Below are 24,920 nucleotides of genomic sequence, written 5' to 3'. Positions count from 1 at the left end.
CACGGACCTTCCTGAACCACCTGCAACCAACCGGCCACCCTGACCCTCAACGGGGAGGCCCGTAGGTCCCCACGAGCACGGAACTCTCAGAGCGCCCAAAGCTGGGGGTGTCCACCGAGGATTTCAGGCCGAATGCCGTGGCCCTCCTGGCTGCACCCCCAGGCGCCTGGTAGGTCCCTTCCTTTCCCGCATCCTTGGAAGAATCGCATTTTCTCCATGAAAACAGCCTCTTGTTTTCCTCATTGTTGCCCCCCCATCCCCCACGCCCCAACGCCACGCTCTGCACGGACCCAGCCTCCCCCACGTCAGTGCTCAGGGAGCGAGTGAAGTAACTCATGAGCAGCCAGGCCGCGCCCGGAGGACCCAGCACTAACTTGTTACTTTTCTGAAACAAAGAAGCCCGGATGCTCTGTGCCTGAGAGTCACAGCTGGAGGCGGCGCAGAAGCGTGGCTTCTAATTAGGGAGAAAGCGGAGACGTTCGCGGGCCGGCCTCCGCAAACACGGGGCGGCGTTGAAGCCGGCCCAGACGTCCCTCCCGGGGTTACGCCAGAGACCGAGCTCCTTCAGGTCCTCGATTCAAAAGTCAAGTTCAGGAACAGAACGATATAAAGAGAAATCTGGGGATGACGGCCATTCCACCTTCTTTAGAGCAGTACAAACCTTGAGGACACAATTTACATAATTCGACCACTAGCCTGCCGAGATTTCGGGACCAGGTGCTCCGAAGGCCTGGCCGCCGTGGGTGGGAATCAAAAACGAACTCCCTTACCCATATCAGACCTGAGTGCTGGCTAGGCTTCAACACGCATTCTAATGTGTCACTTTAACAGCTGGAGACGAGCCCTGGCTGGTGTGGCTCAGTGGACTGAGTGTGGGCCTGTGAGCCAAAGGGTCACCGGTTCGATTCCCAGTCAGAACACAGGCCTGGGTTGTGGGCCAGGTCCCCAGTAGGGGGCGCGCTAGAGACAACCACACACTGATGTTTCTCTCCCTCTCTGTCTCCCTCCCTTCCCCTCTCCCTAAAAATAAATAAAACCTTGCTTGTCCTTGTAATCGCCGGTACTGCACATTCTCACGAGCTGGTGGCCGGCCAGAAGGCCGCTCCTCGGAGACGCGACCGGCCAGGATGGCCATCTGTGCAGAGGCCGAATGGAGCCCCATCCCGCTGGGCCCCCTGGTCTGCCCACCCACACTCCTCCGGGGGCGTGATTGTCATCGGCAGAGGCAGCCTCCCGGGTGGCGCCTTCCCAGGAGGCGCCCTCCCCGGGGCTCCCTGTCTGTTGTCTTATTTTCAAACAGTAGGCGTGGGGGTGCAGTGGGGAACAGTAAACCAGCCCTCTCCACACCCCCCTGAACTCCTGCCAGACGGAACCCCACGTTCCCCTGAATAACACTGGCAAGCGCTAGGCCAGGGAACGAGTTTGGCTTCCTTGTTTTAACACAGAAAGGAGCGTGTGGAGAGTGGAAAGGACCCAGGGAGAAGAAATTCCGTGACGGACGGTTAGCAGAGGCAATGTGGGCGGAGGGGGCACTGCAGGGGTGCGAGTGGCCAGGGAGGTGACCGGCTCGCTGGGTTCTCCCTGGCTCGCTGCCCACCGGTCCGTGGAGGTAACCGCCGGGCCCCCGGTCTACAGAGAGCTTCCACACCCACTCACTCCAGTCTCGTTGGCTTCCGTGAGGGTGCTGGGCGTGTGAAAGCTCACACGGGTGGTAGGACCTGGCCCCCCGCCCCCAGCCTCGCTGGTCCTGGGCCAGCACATCCATCTTGCTCTTGAGAGCGCAGGGACACCGATGCCGGCGAGAAGCCCCCTCGTCTGCCTTATGGCGCTGTGCATCCACGGCTCCTCGGTCACAGGCGCTTGGCTGGGATGGATGGCTCCCGAGTGCACTGCCCCCCTCGGAGGGCCGCCCTCCTCAGCCAGGTGCTTCCTCTCGAGGACAAGGCTGACGGATGAGCCCCTCCAAGCAGTTGCAGGTGGGGAGTGGTGGCAGAGCGTGCCTACAGAGGTGTGAAAGCCCAGGTGAGTAGCCGGAAGCCGGCCTGGGTCCGCCGTGAGAAGGAGGCCAGCGACAGCGGAGGTGGGGCGGAGGGACCGATCGAACAGCCTTGACCTCGCAGCTTTGCCTGCTTGGGCCCCCAGCAGTGAGGCCCCCACAGGGGAGCCCCTGCCCCCCACAGGTGGACGAGGGACTGCCTGGTCCACCTGGTGCCTACTGTGCTCAGAAGGCACCAGAAAAGATGGTGCCCGCAGGTGGACCACCTGCTCCTACCACCTGGTGCCAGAAAGCACTTAGTTAGGGCTGGGGACAGCCAAAGGGTGGCCGCACTCTGCAGCCGCGTGCACACGGTGGAGCGGGGTCCCTTTCTCTCTCTCTCCGTGCTGGGGCTCTCTCCCCGGAGGTCAGAGGTTGGAAGAATTGGAGGAGGCAAGGTGGACAGCGCTCCGTGAGCTACCCGGCCACACCCAAGCGTGCTGTGCAAAGTGTCCGCTGCCACGGTCTCTCCTCTGCTCTCACCTGGCGCTGTCTCTCTCTCCTGGGACTGCGCTCATCTGTCGCTTTGTTGGGACCGCCCACCACAGTGGCCCACCTGCGTTCTGAAGGGACAGAATGGTGATGGTGTATCGCCCCGCCCTCACCTCGCCCACAGTGAGTGGGCCACGGGGCGGACATAATCCAGGCAGAGTCAAACAACCCTTCAATGAAGTTACACAAATGAAAGCTAAGAGATGGTGGGCAGCAGGGAACGAGTTGTAGTCATTCATTTTATGTGTCAACTTGACTGGGGCACGGGGTGCCCTGCTCGTTAGTCACGCGTGATTCTGAACGTGTCTGAGAAGGCGCTCCTGGGGGAGATGAATATTTGGGTGGGTGGTGGGCTGAGGGAAGCAGACTGCCCTCCTCAATGTGGGTGGGCCTCGCCCAATCAGTTGAAGGTCTGGCTAGCGTGAAGTCAAAGAGAACTCCTCCACCCGACCGCTTTAAACTGAGACTCGGGTTTTTCTCCTGTCTTAACACTCAGCTGAGACCCCAGGTGCCCTTGGGTCTGCCGCCCGCCAGCCTCCGCCCTGGAGCCACACACCACCCCCTGCTCTCCCAGTCTCTGGCGTCTCAGCACCTTGTCCTTGTAATCACACATGCAAGCACATGTGTGCACACACATGTCCTATTGGTCATGTTTCTCTGGAGAACCCTGACTCATACACGGGTCTCTCCCTTGGAGCTCTGAGCTGTAAACACTGAGGTTTGGGGCTCACCTTGGCCACAGGAAGGGAGCCTTTACAGACATTAGCGCGTAAAGCTGCTCCTACTAATTAGGGAGAAACCAAGGGCCTGAGCTCCCTTCTCTACCACCTTCGTGCTTCGCGCAAGCACCCTGGCATTCAGGGCCGGCTGTCGTGTGTCGTGTCTGGGGAGAAAAACCCGTCACCCAGCAGGCAATCGGGATGCCAACGGGTGTGCGTGGCACCAGCCCTGTGACCTCCCTGTGTGTGTCTGCCGGCGGACAGGAAAATGCCGTCGTGAGCAGCGGGGGCCGGGGGCGTGCACAGACACAGACACGACTCGGACGAGCTCCCAGAAGAAGAGGCTTTTCTATGGCGGGTGCACATCAGCACGCCGTCCTGCCTTCCCCCCACAGCCAGGGCCCTCCCCGGTGGCGAGCCCAGAGTCTCTGATGGGAAGTCTTCCAAGAACCCCAAGCAGCCCCAGGCTTAGCGTTCGTTCCGGAAGGGTCCTGGGGGAGACACAGGGTTGCAGAGGGACCACGCCCGCGCAGACCCCATTGCCTAGACAGGCATGCGCTGCCTGCTCCCCAAAACAGGGTCACCAGAGAATAAAGAAAAAGGCATTTTGCCCTGGCTGGTGTAGCTCAGTGGATTGAGCATCGTCCTGTGAACCAATGGGTCACCGGTTCCATCCCCAGTCAGGGCACGTGGCTGGGTTGTGGGCCAGGTCCCCAGTAGGGGGCGCAGGAGAGGCAACCACACAGTGATGTTTCTCTCCCTCTTTCTCCCTCCCTTCCCCTCTCTAAAAATAGATAAGTAACTAAATAAATAAGCAAATAAATAAATAGAATCCTTATGTTAGTTCTGCTTCGTGGGACCGAATTTATCAGACCAACCGAAACACCTTGCCACGGTCCCAAAAGGCATTTGCTCAGTCTGGGAGTGGAAGGAAACAAGTTCTGCTGCCAAAATGACTCGAAGGGCAGTGGGTGAGTGGAGGGTGGTCCCGTGTGTGTGTGTGTACGTGTGTGTGACCATACAAGGGGAGCAGGGAGCGGGGAGCAGGGCGAGTTGAGAGAGGATGGTAGGAGAACCTGGCGGTCTGGCCCCAGAGCCGCCCAGCTCACAGGCGGCGGTTTCCCGGGCTCAGCCCTTGGCCACGGGCCCGCACACCTGTGAGCGGGGGCAGCAGGTGGCAGAGGGCCGCGGGCCTTCGCGAGAGCACAGATGGACTCGCAGGTGGCCTTCCCTGCGACGCTCTGCAAAACAAGCTCACAGGGAGGCGGCACACGGGGGCGGGGGCAGCCCGGACAAACTGGGACAAAAACAAGGACCGCCTGCGACCTGGGCACCGACCCGGCTCGCCCAGCCAGGCGGGGACACTGGGTCACCACACTCGGCCTGGTGCCCCCCACCCAGGGGAGACCTCCCGTCTCACAGGCGCGCTGCTCCTGCCCGCTGCCGGCCCATTCCCGGGGTTTCCGTCACATCCATCTTCTTCCTCCAAACCTTTGCCTTCTCCCTTCCCTTCCCCCACACCCGCCTGTGCTCCAGGCCAGGCCTGGTGCCCCCTCTTCTAAGTGCTGCCCACTCTGCCCCCTTCTCCAGCGTGGCACGACCCACAGTCAAGTGGCTGTGTCGGGTCCACCTGTGTCTACCCCTGAACACAAGGTGTGGGGTGGGGGGAGGAGCTAAGCCCCAGTCGCTGTGGGTCCCCAGTGCCTCCTGGCCGGGGCTGAGCCCAGAGCTGCCCAGGCGGCGTGGGGAGACGTCCACGCACCGTCCAGGCACGTGCCGGGCTGACCGGTGGATCTGGGCTCGGCGGGCTGCTCCCAAGTCTGCACTGCTCACTTCATTCCGCTTCCCTCTGGGGCTCCATCTCCTGCGCAGCCCACATGGGCAGGTGTGAGACGTGTGTCAGTCACAGCTGAGTTTTAGGAATATTATTTACTATTATTTACCAATGTAGGAACTTGTAGCATCCCCTTTTGTCCCCCCATTAAAACTCTTTTTCTGTTTTTTTTAAAGATTTTATTTATGTTTAGAGAGAGGGGAAGGGAGGGAGAAAGAGAGGGAGAGAAACATCAGTGTGTGGTTGCCTTTCCTGCGCCCCCTACTGGGGACCTGACCCACAACCCAGGCCCATGTCCTGACTGGGTATCGAACCGGCGACCCTTTGGTTCACAGGCCAATGCTCAATCCACTGAGCCACACCAGCCGGGGCAAAACACTCTTTTCTTTATTCTCTGTTGACCCTGTTTTGGGGAGCAGGCAGCGCATGCCTGTCTAGGCAATCTGATCTGCAACTCATACGCCCCTTCCTTCATCCATCCAGCGAATTGTTCACTCAGCACTTACTGTGTCCTGCCCACTCTTCAACACGCTGGAGACAGGAGTAAAACCCTGCTGTTCGCCTTAACTTGGCCGCAGCAATATTTGTGATTGACTTCAGGGGCGTGACACTGGTTAGCAAAATTGTGTAGGTTTCAGGGTGACGACTCTCTAACCTGTTCTCAAACACAGCAGGCAGGAGCACTGCAGACAGAGAGGCCGCCTGCAGGGACGCCGCGGGGACAGCTGGCCACCCCCAGGGCCTCAGAGGGACGGCTCCAGGCCAGGAATCCACGAGGGGGCGGTTTGGAAAAGAAGAGTCCGCCGCCCCGGAAAGAGACGCTGCGCCCTCGCCGGGACGCCCCCTTGCGAGGGTGGGAGGGGCCAAGCACCGGGGGCGTCTGTACCCCCTGCGCTCTGTGCACGCTGCCTCGCCCGCCTGCCCCGCACCTGCCCCCTCCTGGGGGTTTCAGGGGACCCTTGGCCCCGTGGCTGCTGGTGGCCTAGGAACACGCGGAGACCCGGGCCGCGCCTGTCCTCCCTCCCTCGTGACAGGTCTGGCTCCGTGACAACGCCGCCCCCTGGCAGGCGCTCCGTAAACACAGCGCCGGCCCGCCGCGCCCCCCTCCGCCCCTCCGCCCCTGCGCCCCGCCGCAGAGAGGCTGCCGCGGCCGGCTCTGCGCGAACGCCCCCGCACACCGGCTGCGCTGTGTCCCCGGGAGCCGTGTAAACACTTCTGTCCCTAACAGGCGAGACCCTCGTGAGCCGCGGGTTCCGGCGGCTGCTAGAACCGGGAACGTACACACAGCCCCCGGAGCTCACACGCTCCCCACCCCACCCCCCCAGCCCCGTTGGCACCAGCCCCCGAGTCTCCCTGCAAGCGCAGCAGGGCGGCGTGGGGGTGGGGGGCAGGGACCGGCTCCAGGGTGCTGCTGGGTTTAAAGGTGCACACGCTCCTGGCACCTCACATGAGCACTCGGGGCGGGCCGGTGCCCTCCCTGCTCCCCACTCTCGACCCCTCTCCCTGGGAGCACAGAGGCTGCCGAGAAAGGGGGGCTGGGCCCCCCTGAGCTGGTGCCGGAGAAGGAGACAGAGCCAGGAGGAGGGAGACAAGGGCCCTGGTGACTCCAACAGCAGAGTAGGGGGGCGGGGAAGTAGCTGGTGGTCCGAACTGTGTCCGTACCATGGACCCCTGACCCCAGGACCCCAGGATGTGACTGTACTAAGTCAAAATGAGGTCAAAGGCAAGGCGGGGGGGGCTCATCTAGTCTGTCCCTGTAAGAGGAGGAGACGAGGACACAGACACACACAGAGGGCCGGCCAGGCGAGGGAGGGCACAGGGAGAAGACGCACCTACACGCCAAGGAGAGAGGCCTCCGGAGGAGCCGGCCCTGCAGACACCTTGCACTTGGACTTCCGGCCTCTGGGAATCGGCGGCACTTCGCGTGGCAGCGAGCACACTAACCCCGGGAGCCCCGGCGAGGCGGGGAGGTCGGCGCTGGTTCCAGCGTCTCCCCGCGTCTTCCGCCCCAGCAGCGCCCCCTGCCGTTCACTCCTGCGTCTGCCGAGGCGCTCGTGAAGCCAATCTAACTTGACGGAAATCCCCTACGTCCTTGTGACCTAAGGTCTCAGGGAGGGCCGTGGGGACCTCGGAGTGTCCCTGAAGTCTGCGGTGACTCAACGACTGAAGGGGGCCTGGCATAAGGGTCAGCGGTGGCTCCTTCCACTGTTCGTCCTGGGCTGGGTGACCACTTACTGGGCAAAAGCATTCATGTCCTGGTGCCTGTGCGTGCGTCTGAGGGTCAGGTGACTGAGTTAACGCCCAGAATGAGTGAATCGTTCTACTCACGGCCGATGCGGGGTTTCCACGCAGCATCGACGAGGGAACGCAGTGCATGACATAAGTCGCAATATTCAGAAACCCTTCCCCCCCCCCATATACCATGAGGGCGATTCCTGCCATTGAGTGTCCTGCACATCCTCTACAATCAAGACAAATCCCGCCTGGAAGAGTCTTAGACCAAAGCAGGTCCCTTCGCAGCTCTCCGGGGTCTTGGCTAAGGTCCCACACGGGCGGGGTCAGAGCTGGGGTCTGTCTTCACCACACTCCTGGGAGAACTCGATTCTAATTGTTTCTTTCTTTACGTGTAGGGGCATGGGGGCTTTTTTCCCTTTTGCTGGTTGGTTGTTTGGTGGCTTGGGTTTGTGGTTGACTATTTAAAGATAACTAATGACGGACCAAAGACATCAGCTCTCGCCCGAATAGACTCAAGTGTGGGAAGGACGTGTCTCTTCTTCCCTTTCCAGAAAAGAAAGAAAAAAAAAATCAAGCCTCTGCTAAGCATAAGCCCAGACGCAGACCCTGCCCACTTTTCCCTTTGCCCCTTGTCTTGCCCTGCGTTCTCCTGCTGGAGGGCACACGAACCCACCTGCCCGTGTCTCAGCCCTTCCGGGCTGTTCCGGGAAAACCCCGCTGACTGGGCCGCTTACAGACAACAGACATCTGTTTCTCACGGTTCTGGAGGCGGGGAAGCTCCAGATCGAGGTGCCGGAGGATGCCGTGTCTGGTGAGGGCCCCTCTGGTTCATAGACGGCACCTTCTCCCCGCGTCCTCACACGGCAGGAAGGGCGAGGGAGCTCTCTCCGACTTCTTAGTGAGGGCACTGGTGTCACCGCCAGGGGCTCCGGCCTCAGGGCTGAGCGCGCCCCCACGCCCCTCCTCCGCACAGGCACTAGGCTTTCGACATAGGAAGGCTGGGTGAGGGGACATGAATGTTCCGTCTCCGGCAGTCTGCACCCAGAGTCCTGCTGCAGAGTTAAAACCCATCCAGCCCTGCTCAGGCAGCTTGGTTGGCTGGAGCGTCATCCCGCGCACCAAAAGGTTGTGGGTTCGATTCCCAGTCAGGGCACATGCCTAGGCTTGAGTTCAAACCCTGATCCAGGCACCAACTGGGGGGCAACCAGTAGATGTTTCTCTCTCTCCCTCCCTCCCTCCCTCCCTTCTCTCTCTAAAATCAATAAACATACCCTGCAGGGAGGATTTTTAAAAAACCACTCGAAGGTCCTGGGTTGCAATTGCTCTTCTGTTGTTCCGAGCGGCAGCGGGAGGACGAGGTGAGGCTCGTGGCAGCGGCGAGTTAGCGAGAACCACAGACGTGTCGTCGTGGTGACAGGCGGCCCCAGAGCACTCAGACTTCTCGCCAGCTGGCGTGACAGATGATGGCCTCTGACAGCAGCGGTTAATAACGACTCGAAGGAAAGTGGTTTTCGGAGGGAGGAACGTAACGTTCGCACGAGGTGCTCGATACTGATGAACTGAACAGGACGCTGAGCCGCAGGCCGCCCCGAAACACGCAGGGAGTGTTCTCGGGCCACCAGCAGAAGACGGCGGGGCCCGGTCAGCAGAAGGAGCTGGGTCCAGGGGCAGCAGCCGGATGCGGCCCGGGACGCTCGAACCGCTTCCCTGGGGTGCAGCCCCGCCCCGCGGCAGCCCAGCCCCAAGCCATCCCACGCCTTCCGGGAAACTCACGGAGCTGGGCCAGGATCGCCACAGCTCAGTTTGAAAACAGGTCCGTCACCCGCCCCCCCCCCCCCCGAGAAAGTCCCCAGCAGCCGACACCCACCGATGGTTGCTCTGGCCCTCTGCATGCACCTGTAACGAGGAGCTCAGGGGACAACGAGCACACGATCTGAAGGAATGTGTGTTCTCTGCAGCGTTACTTCGCACAGCCAGGCTACGGAGGCAACCCACGCGCCCACCAAGAAACAAACAGATACAGAAGATGTGAGGTATAGAGATACATACGTACGTGCATGCATATACGTATAGTTGAGACATTCCGCGGCAGTAAGAAAGGATGAAATCGTACCGTCGCAGCACCACGGATAGGCACAGAGAGGGCTGTTCTAAGTGAGCAAGTCGGACAGAGAGAGAACAACACCAGGTCGTTTCAGGTCTACGTGGCATCGAAACAAAGAGCAAAGCAGATGAACAAAACAGACGGAGAAGGGCCCTGCAGCAGCAGAAGCGGGAGGGACGCCTGCCGGCAGGGCGGGGCAGGGCTCGGGGCCGTGGAACAGGCGGAGGGGATGTAACCCGTGACGCAGCGGTGAGTCCGCGCTGCGGCGGGCGGTACCGGGGCTGACGGCGTGACCACGCTGGAAGGCATACAAACGCTGACGCACTGCACCACGCTCCTCGACCTCACGAAACCGGTGGGAGAGGACGTGCCTCTGCTTCGGGGCAGGGGCGCAGGAGAAACGAGGAACCTTGGCACTCGATGCTAACAGCAAACGACCCCGTGAACGACGGACACTTTGCAGCGCGACCCTGTCTGTGTGCAATCCCGTCACCCACCGCGCCTCGACTGGGGGGGGGGGGGGGAGGTTCTGTCTTTGCTGCAGTGATAAAGGAAGGACAAAGAAAGTAGCGTCCTGCGGAATAATGGGGACAGCGAGTCACACTCATGGGGGGGCTTTGTACGCCCTGGGTCCCGGCTCAGGGCTTTGCACAGGTCGTCCTGGTGAATTCTCACAGTCGCCCAGGCCGTGGGGTCAGGAACCGCGGCACAGGGTCCATTGTGGGCCCAGAGTCACCCAGGGACCCCGAGGTCCAGACTCAGGCCGTCCTGTTCCAGAGCCCATGGCCTGCCTGGCCTGCCCGTGACCCTGAGAAGCAGGGACCAGAGAGGGGAGGGGGCAGGGGGCGGAGAGGAACCAGGAGCAGGGACCCAGTGTTCTCAACAGAACACAAACTCACTAGCTCATCGGAACAGCATCTGAGAACAGTAGGTTTTAAGTGTCCTGTGTCATCATCCCAAAAACAATCCTCAAACGCTTCGCATTAATTATTAACCCCTCATCTACCCACCATTACCTCACACTACACCGGCCTTCCGCCGCACATGCGGGGAGCAGGAAACACGTTTGCCCGGATGGATTTGGGCTCCTGGGGACAGAAAGGCAAGATCTCCATCCAGATTTATGACGGAGGACAGCAGGGAGCCAGGCGGGGGCAGCCGCAGGCCGGGGGGCGGTGGGCAGTCACCCCCCGGGGTGGAGCTGCAGGGTCGGCCGGAGGAAGGGGCCCCGGGCAGCGGTGAAAGCCAGTGAAACACGCGGAAAGCCAGGGAGAGGCAGGTGTCCCAGCAGGGGGTGGGGAACAACGGCAGTTCAGATGGATTCCAGCCGGCAAGCACAGGGTCTGTGTCAGGGAGGCGGGCCTGGGTTTGGGGCTCCGAGGCTGGGGGGCGGGGTCAGAACAAGTAACACCCCCCCGAAGCGAGTCAGCAGCCCCTCACACCTGATGGTTATTTCAGGAAGACCCGGCTGCCCCCCCCGCCCCGGGTGATGGAATGGTTGCAGAAGGTGCATCTCACATCGCGCTGCAGAGCAGCTTCCGTCCCGGTGAGACGACTGTCCTAAACGAGACGGGCTCGTGCTCCCCTCCAACACTCCCTGGGCGGGGAAGGGACACCGAGTCGTGGCCGTCCGTGGTCCGACTCCGTGGGATCCGAGGGGCTGTTCCAAGGCCGCAGGGCAGCCGTCCCTCGCCACTGCCTTCAGATGCCCCCAGGAGGACCTCAGCTCCACGCACTGGGTTCCTGGGGCCACTTTCCTGCGTCAGGAACTGAAGGGAAACTTCCGGGAGCTCGTGCCGTCCAAGCCGAGCCAGCTTCCCGGGTGCTGACCCTCCTGCGGATTTCGTCCACAAGGAAACATCACACAGCCAATCATTCAGTTTTGGGGTGGCGTCACAAACTGGTAGAGCCGAGAGACCTTGTAAAAACAGTGTTTTACCAAGTGAAGTAAACTGTGGCTGCTTCTGTTCTGATGGATAAAATGTTGGGACTCATGGGTGGGGGTGGGCAGGGACTGGGCAGAGCGAAGAAGAATAACAACTGCAGAATTTTCTTTTGTTCGCCCAGCCCCACCCCCTCCCCTCCCCTGCGGCCACCATCAGCTGGCTCTCTGCATCTATGTGTCTGTTTCTGTTTTCTGTTCTTTACTCATTTGTTTTCTGATGTTTTATTTTAGATTCCACATGTAAGAGCAACCCTGTGGGGTTTGTCTTTCTTTCTCTGACGGACTTCTCTCACTTAGTGGGGTACCCTGTAGGTCCCTCCGTGCTGTCGCAAATGACACCATTTTATTCTTTTTCATGGCTGAGTAATATTCCATTGAACGTATGTGCCCAACTTCTTTATCCATTCGTCTACCGACGGACACCTAGGTTGCTTCCCTGTCTTGGTCATGGTGGTGAACTACAGAGGTTTTTGAGAGAAACCTGACATTGAATAGAAAAACAAAAAACTTGAACACGGTGGCACCCCCTGTCATCAGCCTGACCACAGACCAGCACGGTCCCCCCGGAAGTGCTGCACAGTAATCAACCTTCAGTGTCGGCGATGGCGTCAACGTGTCTCTGGCAAATGACCCCTTGAAATCTTTTTTAAAAGATTTTATTTATTTATTTTTAGAGAGAGGGGAAGGGAAGGAGAAAGAGAGGGAGAGAAACATCAATGTGTGGTTGCCTCTCGTGCACCCCCTCCTGGGGACCCGGCCTGCAACCCAGGCCTGTGCCCTGCCTGGGAATCGAACTGGCGACCCTTTGGTTTGCTGGCCAGTGCTCAACCCACTGAGCCGCACCAGCCAGGGCCGAACCCTTGAAATCTGGATGGCCCGCTGTTCCCAGTCAGGCGGGAGTCTCTGCACTCAGAAACTCTCAGCACCTGAAGCGACAGAAATGGCCAGGCTCTCATGGCCTTCAGTGGCTTGTCCCAGCTGAAAACAGCACGCTCGGCACCAGGCCCTGGTGCTTCGGAAGCGAGGGCCCCGAGAGAGCCAATGAGGAAATCACCCGTCGTGAACCCAAATTAACTTTGAAGGTTTGTGTTTGCTCTTTGGACCGTCTCCACAGTCTTTTCTTTATTTATTTATTTTTAAATGTTTACTGTATTTTCCCCACTGCCATGTAGTCCTCTTACACGCCCCCTACACCCACTGCCCGCCGTCGCCGCACCGTTGCCTGCGCCCGTGAGCCCTTCTGCACACTCCGAATTGATGAGGCGTCCCCCGCAGCGGGATGGAGTAAAGCGGGGGCCAGTGGCTTACGGCATCCGAGTCGGACAGCCTTCCCAAGAATCGGACGTGGCTTGTCTTGGGAGAACTACTTTTCAGAGAATCGAGTACACATGGAGGCCAAAAAATAAGTATTTAATCAATGTGTCTGGCTGACATAGTTGTCTATTTTTAAATTAAAAAAATAATAGAACCGAGACCATACTCTGTTTATCTGAACTCATTCCAGGATCTCTAGAACCTGAAGAAGCACAGAGATTCCAGACACCGCGATTCTGCCTGTTTTTATTTAATAAAACAGTATAAAGAACTTTTATTCAGCTTTCAGGTATGTCAAGATATCATTTTACATTTTGGAAGCGATTTTTGAAAGCGGTTTTGGGATTTGGCTGGTGTACAGACATCTACCCACAAAGTCCATCTGTCGGACGGACACTTGGCCCCAACCCCAGAGCTGCCCTGGTTCACGGGCCTTTTTCACTTTCCCCAGCAGGAAGTCCAGCCCTGAAGCCCCTCCACCCCCAGGAATAGGTGATGCACTGGGAGTCCCGCAGCACGGGAAGCTGGGGGACAAATGGAGTCTGCAGGACCGGTCACCCTGGGTGAAGGACCAGATGCCCGCCGGCGCCCGCAGTTCTGGGTGGTGGCCGTCAGTTTGTTTCTCAGGACGACAGCCAACGAGGAGACAGACAAGGAAAGACACCTCAGAAGGGACTCCCCATGGAATGTCTTTCTGGCTCCCCTGAGGAGGGGGGGGTCAGCCCCAGCAGGGGACTTCCAACGGTCACTCCATGTCCCCACCCTGTTGAGACCCTCTGGGCAGCTGCCTGCCCTGGGTTCCTTTAATCTGGAGTTCAGGGGATGAGAAAATAATCTTTCAGAAAAGCCATCACTTGGTTGTCCCTCCCAGACGAAGGTATTGGGAACAGTAAGTCATATTTTAAAGTTCAAAGCCAATTCGGGGGAAATTAATCTGCTCAGCCTCAGATGCATGGAAATTACATGGCCCAAATCGGATTTGCTGTAACAGCCGAGAGGATGAGGATCAATAACGGTACTTCCAGGTTAATTTATTGATAGTAGACTGGCTGGTGATACATCTTGTGACTTATTCTGTGATCCACCAATTTCATTCCAAGTCCATCAGGAAAATGAGCAAACATATTTGCACGGACGTGTGAATGCATCCCTAGGTCTCCCGGGGCACGGGTTGGATGGTCTGGCTCCCCGTGTCCCATCCCCTGGAAATGACTATTTGGGCCTGAAAAGCAGAGATTTTTTTTTAAGGCTTGCAGGTACCCTGAGGCCTGCTAGAGCTCTCCCTGAATTTAAATTCCACGCATCAGCATGGCAGCGGGTCCTCAGCCATGACTGGGGGGTGGGGAGGAACGTGAGTCTCTTATGATAATGAATTTCGAAGCCGCAGCAAATTTCGGAGCCGCGGACGCATGCTAGAGAATTCAGACAGGAGTGGATGGTCATCCCCGCCACAGATGGCCGGCCTGAGACGTCTGATATTGGAGCCCGGCCATCTAATCCCCACGGTCTAATAGGTTTTTTTTTTTTATGTTCTTTTGCTAGAGGATGCTGGGACAATAGGTTTCCGTGAGCTCAGGCTGTATCACAGCCTAGTAAAAATCTGTTTTGCCAGCTACTAAGATAATTGAGTGGTGATGCCCCTCCGCCTTGGAACAGCCTACACATATGTTTCTAAAACCCGTATTTGAATGCTTCGTCTATTGTGCTCTCCCCACCCTATCTGAACTCAATAATGGGAGAAAGCTTGATGGATAGAGCAGAAAGTTTGCCTCCGGCGAGTAGCAGCAATGGAGATCAATGCTTTTCTCTTTGCCTTGGGGATAAGGATGAAGAATCCAATCGATTAACAGAGGTCAAAGGGTTTTTACCGGTCCATGAGAGAATTACTGTAATTTTAAAATGTTTTGTATCCTCCCTTTCTGAACATCTTTAGGACGACTTAAAACCAATTTAGTACCAGATGGAGTATAAATTCGAGTGAAGAGACGAGAAATGAACTAGGATAGTGGGGAAGATACAAGTTCCTCAAGCTTCTCCTTGTAGTATTGGTACCTACAGCTCAAGGGGTTAGGAGAAATGTTTGCCTTCTCAGATCTTTTCTGTCGTTTCCAACTTCCCCTCCATGGATGTGTTTATCTACATGTCTCTCTGAAATAAAGACAGCGTTTAGAATTGAACACTAACTCTTCAAGATGCGCTTCAGATTTTACGCCCCCCCACAAAGATGGCGCACCCAGCTCCCAGTGGTCCCTCTAGCCTAGGCCATCCTGCCATGGGCTTTGTTTGTCTCTCAAATTACGTCACTTTAGCCTGTTCCCTTCTTTCTCCATAAACGCTGTGAGAGCGGAAGTCTCATCTTGTGTTTCCTCTTCTTTTTTATTGTGCACATTTAAGGTGTACGGTGTGATGATTTGATACACGAGTCAACGGTGAGCTGGCCGTCACGATCCAGCTGTTTAACTCATCCGCCTGCTCACGGGGTTCCATCCCGTTTCGCCCCCTAGCAAATGTCAAGTATTCAGGGCAAAAGACTACATTCACCGGGCTGCACGTTAGATCCCCAGAACTTACTCATGCTGCACAAGCCAAACTTTGCACCCCTGCCCCTCGGTCCGACATCTCCCGTAGCACCCTCCCCCAGCCTCCAGCACCCAGCATCCGCCCTCTGCCTCCATGAGTTTGACTGTATCGTATTCCACATGCAGGCGAGACCGCTGAGCATCTGTCCTTCTGTGTCTGGCTTATTTCACTCAGCACACTGTCCTCCGGGTCCTCCCATGCTGTCCCAAGTGGTAGGATTCCCTTCTTTACCCACCCACCTCCTGTTGGATATAGGGGGCCGTTCCGTGTGGTGTGGGGAATGTAGTCCAGCCCCAGATTGGGAAAACCGATGGGGACTGAGGCCGGCACATAACAGTTAACATTAAAGTCCTGCGGGGCAGCCAATACGCATTTCTGATTTTTAAAAACACACCCTCATCGCTGAGATAGCACTTTTAGGACAATACCCAAGGCCCTTGGAGGGATGCCTGATAAATAGTCATCCGAGTTTCTCTTCTTTTTCTTAAGTAAACTCAGTTGTTCAATCGAAAGATTCATAAGAGGAGACCGTAGTCCACAGAACGGAGTTTAATTTGGAGATTGCTCTTAATTCCACTGCACCGCGGTGAAGGCCTGGGTGCCTCGCATCGTGGAAAGATTACCTTGGCGGGGCATACAACAAGCACATTTAGTCTCTTTACGACGACTGCCCAAGAGAGGCCCTGCTTTCGGGGGAAATGAAACAGGACACGGCGGCAGTTTAACTCGCTTTGGAAACACTTGCCCTGTCACTCAGTGTAGGGTGTCCGCCTCCGGTGGCTGCAAAAGCCCCAGGAAGTTCATGAGAACCTGTTGGAACTCTTACTGCCCCCCCCCCCCGCCCGCCCCATGTGTAGGTAGGTAGGTAGACAGACAGACACAGATAAACATAGGGTACAGATAGACAGACAGATGGATAGACTTAGCTATTAATACAGATACGTTACATTTTATTATCATTCACTAGTTGATGGACATCTGGGTGGTTTCCAGTTTTAGGCTATTATTGAATGCTGTTATCAACATTCAGACCCAAAGTTTTGTGTGGAGATATATATATATTTTTTATTTCTCTTGGTATATACATAGTTTAGCAGTGACATGGTTGGTTTGTCTGGTAATTATACTTTTATAAGATCCATGATTTGCAAATATTTTCTCCCAGCTGGGGCTTGTATTTCTGGTTTAATGGCGTCTTTTGGAGAGAAGTTTTGCATTTCTGTGGCATCCAGCTAATCAAATCTTTCTTTGATTGATTCGTTCATTTCATAGCGTGTTATATGCCTTTTTGCATTCCTTTGTTTTCAACGCTTTTATCATCTTAGTTGGCATTTCCCGTGCCTTCACAGTCGGTAATCCGAACCTTGTCGCACCCACTGCTTTCGTCGGCCTGACACTGTCTCCTGTGGCCTCTCCCACCCACCTGTAGGGGGCGCTGCTTGCAGGGGCTGCAGCCTGGGCATCAGAAAGGTCCGCGGTCCAGCGGGGAGGAGCAGCGGGTGTGAGCCCCAGGGCACGTCCTGTGCACACTCGTGACCGCGGGCACAAGGCTGAGTGCGTGAGGGAAGCGGGTGGGGCTGGGGAAGACCAGGAGCGGGGCTGGGATGACGGCCGCGGAGGGCGGAGGGACGTGCTTTGACCTACACGTGCACCGGACAGGCGCCAGACCCCGCCTCTGCGCCGCGCTGCTCCCGGGCGCCCCAGGGACAGGACGATCGTGCCTGCTCCACGGATGAGAAGACTCGCTGGTGAAGGGCTAGGGGCCAGTTCGTGCCTGAGCCGAAGGAGCATGGAGGTCCCCGGCGCCCTACGCTGCTGTCCCCGCACCTGACCACGCCGTGTTCCACGGGTGGGTCCCTGCTGACCACCTCTGCCGGGCACCGCCAGACTCCTGTGGCCCCTAGAGCCAGCCTCCGGGGGGGGGCGCGGTGAGGGACAGAAGTGCCTCTTGCCACCTGTGTCTGCCTCCACGGGCACGTTTACTCGTTCCCCTGGCGACCGCCCCGTGAGAGGGGCTCACCTCTCAGAGCTTCAGAGGACATTGTGTGGTGGGCATGAAGGGGGCCTCGAAGGGCAGGGGGCATCTGGGAGACTCCGAGGCCAGTCTCTGCTGCTGTCCACCCCCAGGGCACCCAGGTCTACAGTGTGATGGGGCCCACAAGGAGCAGCTCGGGGAGTCAGATCTCCGCCCGTGACTCAGGCTGTGTGTGAGCCCCAGGCACCCCGGACACCTCGGGGAAGACAGCACGCCCTCCCCCAGGGCACAGCCTCCGTCTCATTCAAAACCAGGCCCCAGGCAGACTCTGGGGGGGTGGGGGCGGCAGCCCCAGTGCGGGTGTTAGCAGGGCTCCCGAGGGCTGCCTGCCGCCTCGCAGTGTCGGGGCCCCTGACATCAGGGAGGACCCCGAGGTGACCAGCCACATTCAAGCCCATCAGCCCCAGACGGAGTGCCCTGGATGGGTGTGCGGGCGGGTGGGTGGGCAGATGGCCAGTGCCCCCTCGGAAACCGGACCCGAGTGCGTACTGTGGAGGAAGGGCAGGGCTCGGCGTGGCGTCGGAGGCCATGGCGCTGCTGGACTCTGTCTGCACTGTCCCCTTTGCGGGACCGGCAGGGACGAGCTCTCTAACTCCCGCCTCGGCCGCCGGCAGAAGCGCTGTTTTCTCCGCATTCGTCCCAGAGCTCGCTGGTCCCAGCCGTCTCAGCAGCCCCGTTGCTCTGTTCTTTCTGGATTTCACGTCCACCCCCCGCTTTGTTTCATAACTATGCAGCCTTTGATCAAGCTTGTCTTCCAGCCTTATTTTCTAGCTGAAAGAGTTACGTTTTTTTTTCAATGATCCTCCTAAGACAGCCGCCTACCCCCTTGATCATCCACCAGTCTCTTCTTCATAGCAGCACCATCTTGTCATTCTTTCATATTTTTATTTTTCAGTCCTCCCCCAAGGGTGTGTGTATTGATTGTAGAGAGAGAGAGAGAAACATCAGTGTGAGACTGGTTGTCTCTCGTGGGCACCCCAACTGGGGATCGAACCCGCAACCTAGGTGTGTGCCCTGACTGGAAATCGAACCCACAACCTTCTGGTGTAGAAGTGCGCCACACCAGCCAAGTGTGCCACACCGGCCAGGGCACCGCTGTGTCATTCTCCAAGGCCCTGAGTGTCAGCTCACAACACACAGAAGCTGGGGGGAGGGGGAGAGAGGATAAGTCTGGAATCTGATGTTCTGACAATACGAAGGGCAGACCCATCGCTGTGTCCCCTGCTCCCTGACACTCTCCCAGACCAGGGTCACCTGGCCTTCCCCACTCTGGCTCAGTCGCGAGACTCGCCCGGTCCACCTGGGAAACGCACAGTCCGAGGGCTCCGAGCAGACCCGTGCTGTCCAGCAAGGTGGCCGCGGGTGCTGCTGAGCGCCCGAACCGCGGCTACTCCGGACCACGCTGTGCTCTGATGTCCATACACACCAGGCTCTGAAGACTCGGTACAAAGAAAACAAGGTAGAGCATCTCATGACTATGTTTGTATTGATTACACGTGGGAATGATGTCCTTTTGAACGCGCAGGAGTAAATTAAAGACGCTGGAATTGCGTTTGCATCGACGTTCATTGTGATGCTGGCCGCTGGGACATCAGAGACGCCATGCAGGGTTCCTGGGGCGTTTCTGCCAGACGAGGCTGGTCCGGGCCGCCCGCAGCAGGGCCTCCCTGGCCGCTGCTGCCTCCGCAGCCTGCCTGGTGACTGGCACGGTGAGGAAAGTTCGGGAAGTGCTAACAGCACGATAAACTGTTTGCCAGCTGAGGAGACTCAGATGCACAGGGTTACACCCGCTTTTGCAAAGTCCTGCCTACTCCGGTTTATCAAGGAGTCAAACTAGGGGCCTCATCAGGACGTAAGCCGCGTGGGTGGGTGCAGAAGTGCCAGCTTGGTCCACCGATCTACTCCCAGCGCTCGGAACAGTATATGGCACGGAGCTGTTACGAATATATGTATTTATGAATGGATGGATGGACGGATGGATGAATGAATGAATGAATGAGTGAATGAAGAAGCCCTTTAGCCACAATGCTCATGACCCTGAATGCACGGCTTTAGTCCCACCCCAGGCTGGTCCACTGTGTGCTGCCCGTGAGGCCGTAGAGAACAAGAGCGTTGCTGTCCACAAGGGCGAGATCACATGATACGTCATCTGGAAAGTTCCACCGCTTGAGAAACCACAACGCAAACCACGTCGGCACCAACTAGAGAGCCCCTTCCTGGCCTGCAGATCCGGCATTCACGTCCCCCTCCCCCACCCCCTAGTAAGTGCCCGAAGGACAACTGGTGCCCCTAAGAAGTGCACTTCCCACGGGGGCCTGGTTTTTGTTCCCCCCCCCCAAACCCCACCTGTCGGAAATACCGCCTCCTCCGGCGAAAACAGAGAGGAGCCTGGGTGTTCTCCTGCCCCACCTGCGCCGTCCGGGCCCAGGGGATCCGCACGCAGCGCCCTCTGGGCTGACGGGTCTGCTTCTGCCCACGGCCGTGCACCGAGAGGGCAGCAGCCTCGGGAGAGGTTGTTTTGCGGAGGGACCGCCTACACCCCCCGCTTCCCCGTGTGACGCTGATGACAGAGCAGCCCACACTTCCGAGGCAGCTCATGACAAGAAAACAGCCGCATTTGGGTCACCCAGCGGTAACGCAAAAACAAATGACAACCCACGCCGTCCCGCCTCCCAACCCCCGTGTCCCAGAAAGGCCGCCGGGGGCCGTCCCCGGCGAGGAGCCATTTCTCAGCATCGTCCCCGGGGGCGGGGCCAGTCTTCCGTGTGGGCAAACACTGAGAGAGGGGGAGGGGGAGTCATCCTGCCCACCGGCCCCAGGGGCCCACCCAGCTCTCTGCAGGCTGAAATGGCCCGCTGCCGTGCCGGTCCCCCACCCCGCCCGACTGGCTCACCCACAGGCTCTGTGCTGGTCACGTGACTCTTGGAGGGAGAATCACATGACTCCTGGAGGGAGAAACCCAAAAGGGGACAAAGCCCGAGGTCGGCTTTGAGCACAATGGGAATTGGCCAGAGCGCGGTCATGTGACCAGTGGTCTGGGGACCCTGTGTCCTGTCCCCTGGGACACTTGTTACAATGCGCATCCTCAGGGCCCGCCCCAACTCTCAAATCGCTCCACTGAGTAGGAGCCCCGAGAATCTGGATATTGAGTGAGCTCCCGGGTGAGGCCTATGCATGCTGACGTTTGCAATCCACCCCCCAGCATCCCATCAGTCACAATGAATCAGGTTCAAGTGCAAGTGAACTGTGTGGGTGAATGAATAAAACGGTCACGTCCCGCACCCGTTCCACACAACGGGCTCTCTCCTCGGGCACCGGCCTCTGTGTCTGAGTCGCAGCCTTGGCACGGGCCATTGTCTGACAGGTCTATGCCTGTGGCCCCGCGGGCAGCCCACCTAAGACCCCAGCCTCAGATTCCTGACCTGGACCAGAGCTCAGCTCCCTTCTGCCCCGGACACCCTGCTGCCGACCACCACTCCGACCCAAGAGAGCGCGGCCCAGGAAAGGTGCACCCTAGACGTGAGCTTCGGTGGAGCCCAGAGGCCGGGGGACCCACCGGCAGGAAGAGAACAGAAGCCGAGACTGTGGGAGAGGGGACCTGCCACCCCGTCCCTCGGCCAAGTGAGACCGTGGTCGGTTCCGGCGGTGCCCTCACTCCGGGCCACCCCCACGCACCGGCTTCCACTGCTGACCGTCCGGAGGCTGGGCGCAGGGAAGGAGCGCCCGGAGAGAGGGTCTGGGGCGGAGCTGGTGGTGGCGCTCTGGTTGCGTGAAGAACTAAGCCTTCTATTTTTTGTTCGTTCCGTGGTAGGGATCTCTCGTCTCTCCGTCTCTCCGTGTCTGTGTGTCTCTCCGTCTCTCTGTGTGCATCTGTGTTGTGCTTCAAGGTCCTTCATTCAAGCAGAAGGTCCTGTGTCACCTCTTCTTGTCCCCAAGTGGGCCCCTCACCCTCGCTCCCCCGATGCGCCCGAGCCCCTGCTGACCGCCTCTCTCTCTAGGGACCCTGCTCCCCTGCGGGGGGAGCCCCCTGAGAAGGCACCCACGTGACGGCAGCCCCCAGCTCTCTCCCACCCGGGAACGCTCGGAAGACAGGTCACCTGCCCGCCCACCGTGGAGCCCGGCCACGTCCTCCCGCCTCTGAGCCCACGAGGGGGACATCAGCACCCAGGCCGTGGGGTCTGCACACTCCCGTGGGCTCTTGTGGTGCCTCCTGTGGGTTTTCTGGAATAAAACACCCAGTCCCCACCCCACGGGGCAGGCACAGAGAGGCCGGGTCCTGGGAGGTGCCCCCTCACGCTGAAAACCCTCCCCAGAGCACTGCCCCCCCAGTCTCTTCCACCTCCGCCTCTTCCACAGCTGCAGGCAGGAAACTAGCAGACATCAGAATCATCCATTCCAGTCCCCTCCTCGGGCTCTTCCTGCGAGGTCACCTGCCTGCTATCTTCAAAGTGTGGTGACTGTGTCTGTCATTCTCAGCGTTTGGGCCCTCGGTCCAGCCCGAAGAGACTCTCATGCTGACACCTTGTTTCTCACATGTAATTGTGACTCAGGGTGTTCGGTATGGGCCACCGTGGAAGCACGGATCTCCTGCAGGAGAATTACAAGGTCACCTCGGAGCAAACAACGGCGGGAGCGTGTCACCTTGTCTGGGACAGTCAGGGGCCCTCGGGAGAGGACGCGACACCTGAGCCAGGTCGGGCAGAAGACTCGAGGCTCCGGGTGCTATTCTGGGTCTGCCGCAGCCAGGCCCAGCCAATCGGGGGCCACTCGTGTTCCTTAGAAGACGCCAGACACGGTCCCTGGAGCCTGACATGCATGGCTGCCAAACCGTGTGCCGGAAAAGGGAAGACGGAGTGGGAATAACAACCAGATGTTAATGGGTGGCTTGAGAAGCCCCACCCCCCAGGCTGCCGACACCAATGCCCCTCGCCAACGTGGGGGAAGGGAGGACCGTAGGAAAACGGAAGGAAGGGTCGGCTCAGAAAAGGGGAGCCGTGACTACAAAGCCCAGGAATCCCCGCAAACAGAAGGGCAATGTCCTGCAAAGCTTTCAGGAGGTGCCGAAGGGCAGAAAATATTCACGAACTGGAGCCAGAGGAGCACCCGGCATGGGAAATGCCCTACAGTGGATCGGAGCTGACCCTGGGCCCCGAGCAGGGGCGAGTCTCCTCCGCCCGCCTGGCGTTTCCTGGGAGGCGAGTTCGGGGTGTGGTCTCCCCGCCTGTCTCCTCAAGGACTTCACCGTGGCCGGGTCCCACCCTCTCTCACATCATGCGTTGCCATTCCCATGGTTACACAGAGGCGCTCCCACCTTTCAAAACAGTCATAAGGGAACCTTCCCGGAGTGCACCTGCCTCTCCGGCTTCTTCTCCCCGTGGCCACGGCCACGATCCTTTACGTCAAGATTCATCAAGAGAGGCTGCCGTCCCCAAGGCCACACTCTTCCCCACCATCGTCATCTGGAGCTACCCCACTGAGACTGTGCTCTCCACAATAACGCCAAATGACCCAGAGACCACCTCTGTGTCCATCTGACAGGGGAGCAAAGAAGGGGGGGGGTATGTGCAGTGGAGTATTATTCAGCCCTAAAAATAAAGAGGCCCTGCCACTTGTGACGCCGCCGGCTAAGGAGAGAGCACAGACACAGAGAGACAAACCCTGCGTGATCCCACGCAGCTGGAGAATCCCACATAGTCGGAATCGCAGAAGCAGAGGGCGGAAGGGGGCGCCAGGGGCCCGGGGTGGGGGACGTGGGCGGGTGCTGGTCAGAGGGCACAGCCTGAGAGGTCTACCATGCAGCACTGAGCCTGTAATGAGCAGAACTGGCTCGTATACTTCAAATTGGCTAAGAAGGTGGGTCTTAGGTTAAACACCCTTACAATAACGATCGTGAAAGCAGGAGACTTTGGGCGGTGATGGGTGTGTTTAGGGCTTTATGGGGGTGCTGGTTTCCCGGGTGTGGGCTCCTTTTCACAGGCCCCTCGCTCCCACCCTCGCCCCCCTTCTGATGAGTCAGTGCAAAAATATTTATTCAGTGCTTCATCTGGGGCAGAGAATTTCATTCCCCAGATGCCAGGGAGCTGACAAAATCAGTAAAAGTCTCGGGTTGGTGTCGGCTTGGCTGCGAGCCTGGAAATGTCAGTTATTAGCTCTGTGGCTTTATTCAAAGTGTTTACCTTCCAAGGTGAGGCTTTCCCGGCCAGCAAACAGGGGGCATCGGAAGCGGACCGACATCGGAAAGTGCGGGGGGAGGTCATTTATACGGAGCTCGCGCTACTGAGTGAGCTGCGTGACACTCACAACTGACAGGTCCTGGGATGTCATCGCCTCCCCAGATTAACGCAGAATTAGCCAAGTGACAACACTAATCGCCCAGACAGCTGTGGATGCCTGACGGTCTGGGAGCCTCGTCTGCCCCGCGAGGGCTGCTGACTCCTGGGGGCACCGTGAGCAAGGGCTCCCGCCTCCGCCCACCCCGTGCCGTCTGAGCGGGAAGGACACGGGGCCCACACCAGGCAGCCAGCGAGGCGGTCCAGGACCCACCGACAGGGTCGGCGGGTATCTGTGCTCTCGGCCCCAGTGTGGAGCTCCGAAGCTGGAACGCGGTGGGTGGCAGCATTGATTTTCTGGCATTTGTGGGTACTGGGGCTGGTGGGGACTTCCTCTCCCGGCAGGGGAACCGAGCATGAGGCTCCTGGGCCACCCGTGGTGACGCCCAAATTACAATTTTTGTGAGAATCTTTTGGCGGCAAGCTCTCGGGAAGAGGTTGCTCTTTGGGGTGGTTCTGCCTGGAAACAGGCAACTCCCTTCCTGCGGGGGCACAGCGGTTCTGCGTCCGCCCCCAGGAGTGCCAGGTGCTCCGGAGCCGCGCCGCCTGCGCACGTCTAGGAACGCACACGGTGAGTCACGGGGACGCGCGTCACATCAGGGTGGTGATGACAGTGACCTCCACGACACTTCTGACTTTGTGAAATCTTTCCTCCCCCCTTCTTATTTCGCTCCCAAGCAAACTGGAGGAGAAAGCCCGGATAGTCGAGTTGCCTTTCTCATCGGTCATGGAACGGTGGCCCGGAGGAGCCAGCCGGCTGGCCCAAGGTCCGGAGAAAAGTCCCTCTAGGACGGGCCTCCTGATTTCCGGTCACACCTGTCTACCGCCCCTCGTGCCCGGCGGCCGCAGCGCCTCAGGTGCATAGTTCCCTCTGTGTCCAGGGACTCGCAGGCGCATCCAAGCTTCCATTATGACATTTCTCTTATTTCTTTTCTTTCTGTTTTATGACTACTGTCACCCGTGAAATCTGGGATTTATGAAAACAGCCAAGAGTTGGTTGGCAGTGTGCGTCCCCAGGACCCAAGGCAATGGCGGCGAAGGAGGTTCTGCCGTGAATGTAAATAGTTTCGCCTCCAAGTGCCCCGGGCTTTTGGCACGCGTGGAGAAAGGGTATGGCGTGCTTAGAGACTGGAGGGGGAGCCCGGGTTGCCTGTGGGGTCCCTCTGAGGGGCGTTTCTCAAAGGCACACAGTGTGGCTCCCAATCCACAGGGAGGTCCGCTTCTGGAAAGGAAGTTGGCGGGGAAGGGGTGTCTGTCGAAAATCAGTTCTAACGAGCCTTTGTTTCCTGTGGCTGGCG

This window comes from Phyllostomus discolor, chromosome 10 (assembly GCF_004126475.2).
Source record: "Phyllostomus discolor isolate MPI-MPIP mPhyDis1 chromosome 10, mPhyDis1.pri.v3, whole genome shotgun sequence".
Taxonomy (NCBI): Eukaryota; Metazoa; Chordata; class Mammalia; order Chiroptera; family Phyllostomidae; genus Phyllostomus; species Phyllostomus discolor.
The sequence above is the reverse complement of the archived record's forward strand: the minus strand, read 5'-3'. Positions refer to the sequence as shown.